At 44.0% G+C, this 7,458-nt stretch overlaps 1 long non-coding RNA gene across 1 annotated transcript in view; it reads left to right on the top strand.

Moving 5' to 3' along the window:
- The window catches only part of LOC148111881 (uncharacterized), a 28,271-nt gene extending 26,142 nt beyond the window's left edge, over positions 1–2,129 (top strand). The window contains exons 5-6 of the long non-coding RNA XR_015729957.1: positions 570–742; positions 1,874–2,129. This is a non-coding gene — a long non-coding RNA (uncharacterized LOC148111881). The remainder of the gene's footprint in view (positions 1–569; positions 743–1,873) is intronic.
- The last annotated feature ends 5,329 nt before the right edge of the window (positions 2,130–7,458 follow it).

Here is a 7,458-nt window from a genome sequence, read left to right as displayed (position 1 = left end):
TCTTCTGCCCTGTTATTTCATCCAGCCATTTTTTAATCTTGCCCCAAAATTTCCTAACCTTAGGACAGGTCCACCACATGTGGTAGAATGTCTCTTGTTTGTGTTCACAACTCCAACAATTCGGAGACCTATTCAAGAACATTTTTTTTAAAAAACAAAATCTATTGCAGAGTGCTCTACCAGGAAGCTAAAAATACTTCTGCTCCCACTCCATCCTCTTACAATAAAACCCATTTTCACCCGTGAATCTTTCTGCCACGATAAATTGGTTAGTCTTTAAGGGAAGGCTTAACGGCAGAGGAAAGAAATTATTACGATTTGAAAAAGGGGGTCTCTTACTCTATAAAATCAGCTTTGAACAAAATGCGGGAAGGCAAAGCTGATAGGTCGATAAATTGATAATCCACAGGGAGCTGCAAAGCTGCAAGACTTCACTCCTCGTGAGTTCTGCTGTGCAGTGTCCCATGTAACGTGGCATGGTGGGTGAAGGAAAGCGTGGACGAGGAAATACTTTGAACCTGTTCTGATGAACCTTGTCTTGGCCTCTTCTGCTGCTTGCTTATCTTCAGTGGTCCAGAAGAAACTCCTATCGAAGTTGGCCTGGCTACAGCTGACAGTTCTGGAGGCACTGACAATCTTAAATCGTGGGAGGCGATTGGTCAGTGCAGAAGAACATCGGTAGTCCTCAAACTTACAACTTTTCATTCAGTGACCGTTGGAAGCTACAAGGGCACTGGAAAAGGTGACGTATGACTCTTTTTCACACAAATATATATATATAGTGTTTTTCTATCGAGACACCTGGTCTACCCCAGCATGTGGGAGGGAGCAAACTAGGGGTGAAATCTAAAATTTCTTACTACCGGTTCTGTGGGCGTGGCTTGGTGATGGTGGGGGTAATGTGACTGGGTGGGCGTGGTCAACTTTTTTTTTAAAAAAAGCATTTTTTCTACAACCTTAAGAGGCCTTTTAGAAGCCTCTGACGGTCAGGCAACTCAGCTGGGATCGCCAGAGGCTTTTAAAGGCATTTTTTTTCCTACAACCTCTTTGGCCGAAGGGGTTGCAGAAAAAAAATGCTTTGAAAAGCCTCTGATGATCCCAGCTGAGCCGCGCGATCGTCAGAGGCTTTTTTTTAAAAAACTTTTAAAAGCATTTTTTCGGCCGAAGAAGTTGTAGAAAAAATGCTTTTAAAAGTGAAAAAAACCCAGCCTCTGATGATCGCGCAGCTCAGCTGGGCATGGGGAGGGGGACGCAGGGATTTTTGCTACCGGTTCTCTGAACCACCCGCCGCCATCGCTACCGGATCGTGTGATCCGGTCCGAACTGGGAGCATTTCACTCCTGGAGCAAACTGGATCCCTTTCACCTTTGAGCTCCAATCCAGGAGCCCTCAAGCAGTTGCATTCACGACAAACTATTTTCAGCATGCATATATGTGTGTGTGTGTGTGTGTGTGTGTGTGTGTGTTTTCTGAGGTTTTCGCGGGTGTTTGTATGTAGGTCTTTGGTTATTCGGGTTTTCTCCCGCGTAAAATTGGAGGTTTCTTGGCGAAGAAACCTCCAATTTTACGCGGGAGATATATATATATATATATTCAGTGTTTCACCAGCTAATCGTGGGCAACGAAGGGACCGTTTACCTGCCTGGTTGGTGTGAGGATTTATTGGGTTAGCCCAAATTGCTCGGATGGGACAGGTGAGGAGGTAGGTGCTGTATCCCTGTGCAAGAAGGGCGAGACAGAGAGGATTATGGGCTGTGAAGTGGGGACAGAAGGAGTTGGTTGTAAGTACACTCTTCTTTGAACCCCTTGAAATCTGGTTTACTATTTGCAACGAACACTACTTTCAGGAGGATATTTTCTTTATTAAGTGTAGATGCTGCCTGTCTCACCCGTTGCTGCTGCGTTTAGTGACCAGATGATGAGAAGTGAATTGGACAGGACCCAAAACTCCAAGTTTGTTTTGGAAGGAAGGCTCATGTCTGGTCTTGTTTTCATGGAATTCCAGGAGCTGGAAAGGGCCTTGGAAGTCTTCTAATCCAGCCCCCTGCTCAAAGCAGGAGACCTTACATACCATCCCAGCAGTCTTTCTTTGAGGACTTCGAGCGATGGAGCACCCGTAACTCACAGAGGTAATCATTATAATTCTTACAGATGTCCCTGTGTGTCAACCCCGTGACCAGGACGCAACCAGAGACAGCCTTGTTCTCTGCTAACCTCCCCAATCTTCTTTCCTAATGAGAGATGCCCCGGTATCTCTTGTGGCAGGGAGTTCCACAGTTTAACTAAAGCACGATCCAACTCCTCTCCGCTCGCTTGATTAAATTCCCTGGGTTAGCAGATTTGGAAAGCCTGCCTAATATATTTATGCAACTGTTTCTGGTCCTTCTCTCTGTATTCCAAAAAGGGTACAAAGATGCTTCAGGTTTACTTCTGGGGATGTTCAGTTTTTGTCCTGAGTGACTGACGGGATCCAGGGGAGGGGCTGAGCAGGGGAAGTGAAGAGGCAGGGAAGAATGCCTGTTTGCAGAGAAATTTCTTCACTTCTCCTGGGACAAATAGGTGTTGAGGTGTTGTGGTTCTGGGTGTTAAAAAACATCAGACTTTGCGCCCAGCAGCCAACCATCTGCCAGGGTTATTAGCACCTATCTCTGTAAAAAAAATTATCCTTCCAATTTGTCACGTAGGGGAGGCGATGACGGGAGGGCGGGCTGTGGAAATCTCTTCCTCCGAAACTGGTTAGGTGGGTTCCTGTTTTTCTTGGGCTGCGGCGTGTCTCCTTCAAGAATGTCCATCAAGAGGTTGGGATTTGAGGTGACAGGGAGGGAGGGACAACCCGGACGGGGTTCTGGATCATCCCCAGCGCTGAAAGAAAGAGCACACCTTGGTTAATTTATTCATGACTCATTCGCAGACGTGGAAGCGGCTCTGTAAAGTTCCCAGTTGGGGACACCTGTCTGGAGGATTAGTGCAGCCGGCAGCCAGCGGGCGAGGGATTCCGCTTCCCAGAACGACACGCTGCTGCCTCTAGTGGTGGGAGAGAGGCCAAAGCGGGAAGGATACCTTGGCAAAATTAAATCTTCTCGATGGGTAATCCTCGACGTATGGCCAGAATTCAGCCCAAAATGAGGGGTCCTTGGTGCTCTCTGAGCTTGCTTGCAGGCGTTTCATTACCCTAACTAGGTAACAAAATCAGTGCTAGTACCAAAGAGGAAGGAAGGAAGGAAGGAAGGAAGGAAGGAAGGAAGGAAGGAAGGAAGGAAGGAAGGAAGGAAGGAAGGAAGGAAATCAATTTGTAGCTCAGGGTTGAAATGAGGGATCCTTGATGCTCTGTGAACTTGGTTGTTTTCTGGCAGATGTTTCATTACCCAACTAGCTAACATCATCAGTGCTAGTAAGTGCTGTTTGCTTTCAGCTAGTACTCCTTACTAGCACTGATGGTGTTAGCTAGTTGGGTCATGAAACGCCTGCCAGAAAACAGAGAGAGCATCAAGGATCCTTCCTGTCAATCCTGAGCTACAAATCTTCTCCTTTATTCAGCCCCGAATTTCCGTTGCTAAGTGAGGCAATTGTTAAGTGAGCTTTGCCTCATTTTACGACCTTTCTTGCCTCAGTTGTTAAGCGAATCACTGCAGTCGATGAGTGAGTGGCATGGTTGTTAAGTGAATCTGGCTCACCCCATTGATTTTGCTCATCAGACGGTCACAAAAAGGGGTCACGTGACCTTGGGGACACAGCAACGGTCGTAAGTATGAGTCAGTCGCCAAGCGTCTGAATTTTGACCACATTATCAGGGGGAGGTTGCAAAGGTCGTAACTGTGAAAAATGGCCGTAGGTCGCATTTTTCAGTGCCGTCGTAACTTTGAATGGTCGCTAAACAAACTGTTGCAAGTCAAGGACTACCTCTATTTCTTTTGCTCGTACTGAGGCTTAAGAGAAAGGAAGAGGGGAAAAAACTCCAGCTTAGGACCTACAAGCCTCTGTCAACATTTATGTCTTAGCTGTAATCGCGTTTGTGAGCACTCTAACACCATCGTTAAGGTTAACACCCAAAATTTCGTCAGTTTTAATTGAATGTACAATTTTTTTAAAAAAAACCCACGAATTGAACATTTCACGCAAGAGTTTGTGTGGCTTTTGAATGATCACATGCAGGTAAACCTCAATTTACGATTGTAATGGAGCCCTGAATTCCGTCATATGTCATGACAGTGGTAAGTCAAGTCACTCGGGAGACTGACTCAATTTTACAACATGTTTTGCAGTGGTCGTTAACCATTGACTATGAGCCCCAAAGGAAGATAATTATGCTTAATACCGTGTTTCCCCCCCTAAATAAGACAGGGTCTTATATTAATTTTTGCTCCAAAAGACACATTATGCCTTATTTTTCCGTTAGGTCTTATTTTGGGGGAAATACAATACTAAACACCTCCGTCTGCTGACGATCTTAACTGGGGCTTATTTTGGGGGGTAGGGCTTATATTACGAGCATCCTGAAAAATCATGCTAGGGCTTATTTTCCGGTTGGGTCTTATTTTCGGGGAAACAGGGTATGATCCAGCCAATACTAGCTCAGAAAAGATAAGGTAACTTTATTGTCATTTTTTTTTACTACGAGCACATTGGCCCACATTAAAAATGAAATTCTGTTGCCTGGTCTCAAGAGAAAATGTATATCTACCCAAACACATACACAATGCACATATACACATGCTATATACATATGTAAATATATACCTTCACAATAGATAGATAGATAGATAGATAGATAGATAGATAGATAGATAGATAGATAGATAGAGGCTAAAACATATGAAGAATGATTGCAGGCACTTCTAGTTTAATGAAAAGAAGGACTAGGGGAGACAGGATAGCAGTCTTCCAATATCTCAGGGGCTGCCCCAAAGAAGAGGGAGTCAAGCTATTCTCCAAAGCACCTGAGGACAGGACAAGAAGCAACGGGTGGAAACTAATCAAGGAGAGAAGCAACTTAGAACTAAGGAGAAACTTCCTGACAGTGAGAACAATTAGTCAGTGGAACAACTTGCCTCCAGAAGTTGTGAATGTTTGCAACACTGGAAGTTTTTAAGATGTTGGATAACCCTTTGTCTGAAGTGGTGGAGGGTTTCCTGCCTGGGCAGGGGGTTGGACTAGAAGACCTCCAAGGTCCCTTCCAACTCTGTTATTCTATTCTATTCTATTCTATTCTATTCTATTCTATTCTATTCTATTCTATTCTATTCTATTCTATTCTATTCTATTCTATTCTATTCCTGTTCTGTTCTATTCTATTCTATTCTATTCTATTCTATTCTATTCTATTCTATTCTATTCTATTCTACTCCTGTTCTGTTCTGTTCTGTTCTTTCTGTTCTGTTCTCTTCTGTTCTGTTCTATTCAGATAGATAGATAGATAGATAGATAGATAGATAGATAGATAGATAGATAGATAGATAGATAGATAGATAGATAGATAGGTGATAGATAGGTGATAGATGATAGATAGATAGATAGATAGATAGATAGATAGATAGATAGATAGATAGGTGATAGATAGATAGATAGATGATAGATAGGTGATAGATGATAGATAGATAGATAGATAGATAGATAGATAGATAGATAGATAGATACAGAGATACAGAGATACAGAGATATAGAGACTAATCACTGTCCATTTTGAAGACGTAGCGAAAAGAGGAAACTTGTGTGTTCACAAGGTTGATGCTACACGGAACAAAACTGTGACTGAATCAAGATGTTCTGCTTTGGATATAAATCCGTGCAGCGTGAATAATAAGGAAGAATAAAGAAAAGCTTTGGTTTTCGGATTTTGCTCTTAACACAGGAAGAAGGATCAAAAGTTTAGCAGAAGGGAAAGTCAAAGTAATTGGCTGAGGCTGTCCCTCAGGGTGCCCAATCTTTTCATTTATTTTAAGTCCCCACCCCCCCGAAAGCATTTAAACCCGGCCTAACTATTTTTAAAAGCCATCTGTTTCCAAAGAACGCGGAGGCTGCGAAATCTCTTATCCCTAGGATTTGTGACTCTCTCGATTCGGATTAATCGATTTTGCCATTTCATCAAAGGCTAATACCGTGATCAACGGTGGGTGGGTGGAAATTCTACGCATCTCAGCCTCTGGCTATAAAAGGAGAAAAAAATGTTGCTAGTCCTCAGGGGTAAGGAAGTTCGTAAACAGAGCTGAAATAAATAATCAAGCAAGACGAATTTATTTTCAACCTGAAACTCATAAAAGGAAATTGTTTTAAAAGGAAATAGTTTAACCTACGACCACTAGGGGGCAGCTTCTGCGAACAGAGCCTTAATCGTAGCGCCGTTAATTTTTATCACATTTAATTTAACACACGCGCACAAACACACTGCCAGATAGACTTAGAGAGGCCGTATTCAAAACTGAGGTTTGGTTCCAAGCCTTTGCAAAACCGTGAAGCCTTTCCCAAGGAGAAAGAAATCCTGGCATCGTAAACCAGGATTCGTGGTTTGTTGGTTTCTACATTCTGCTGCACCCGAGGCCAGTCGAATTCCTCCTGGCTTAGCAGAACAGGTCAAGGCGGCTTCCTCTGTCAGGTGCCTTGGCTGCTTGTCACCCACAGAAGCTGGCATTTCAGAAATGAGCCCAGCTCAGGATGATGGTCACATTTTAAATCCCCTTAAGTATGGTTAGCTTGGTTGCCAGGATGAGCGTTTTTCGATTCCGAGCAGCTGCTGGCTGGGCGCAATTCGGCACGTTGCCGGCTTGTTCCTTAGGGTTACATGCATTGTTTTTGTTTTAATTTTTAAGAGTTCACTTCGGTGGTCTTAAATTGGAAGAATAAATAAATGAACGGTGACAAGGGAGTGGGGAAGTGTCAACACTGGGCAGGGGTCCCGGAATCGCCGTGGCGTTTTTACTATTTCTTGTTCTCAGCCTTTCGCCCCATCTGACCGCCCCCACCCCCCCTTTTCAACACCCCACCGTGGCATGTATGTCTTAATTAAGGTATGGAGTTATCCCACACGTTGGACCCTATTTTTAATCTTGGGGAGGCGCCAGAAGGATTGTGTGATGGGGAGAAGGTGTTGGGTTAGTGACTGATCTCCTTCCTCCCCTGTGATCTATTAGCGGTGTTTAACGCTTCTGCCCCAAACCCCATTTAATTAAAGCCCCCAATGCTTTTTTCAAAAACGCGGGTTGGTTAAATAAGGTGGAGAAGATGAATCCCAGAGAAGATTGCAAAGAAAAAGCTGGTTGCCAGGGGTCTTTGCAGGTAGAGTGCTTCTGGAGGTGGAGGATCTGTTCCTTCCCCATCCTCCCCAGTTGGGGAGGGGGAAAGAGAGAGACAAAGGGAATTAGGCAGTGGTGGGATTCAAGTAATTTAACAACAGTGGTGAAATCCAATTTTTTTTTACTACCAGTTCTGTGGGCGTGGCTTGGTGGGCGTGACAGGGGAGGATAC

Source organism: Pantherophis guttatus, chromosome 15 (assembly GCF_059756535.1).
Source record: "Pantherophis guttatus breed Tessera chromosome 15, ASM5975653v1, whole genome shotgun sequence".
NCBI lineage: Eukaryota > Metazoa > Chordata > Lepidosauria > Squamata > Colubridae > Pantherophis > Pantherophis guttatus.
Note: the sequence above shows the minus strand (reverse complement) of the source record. Positions and strands in the feature narration are given on the sequence as shown.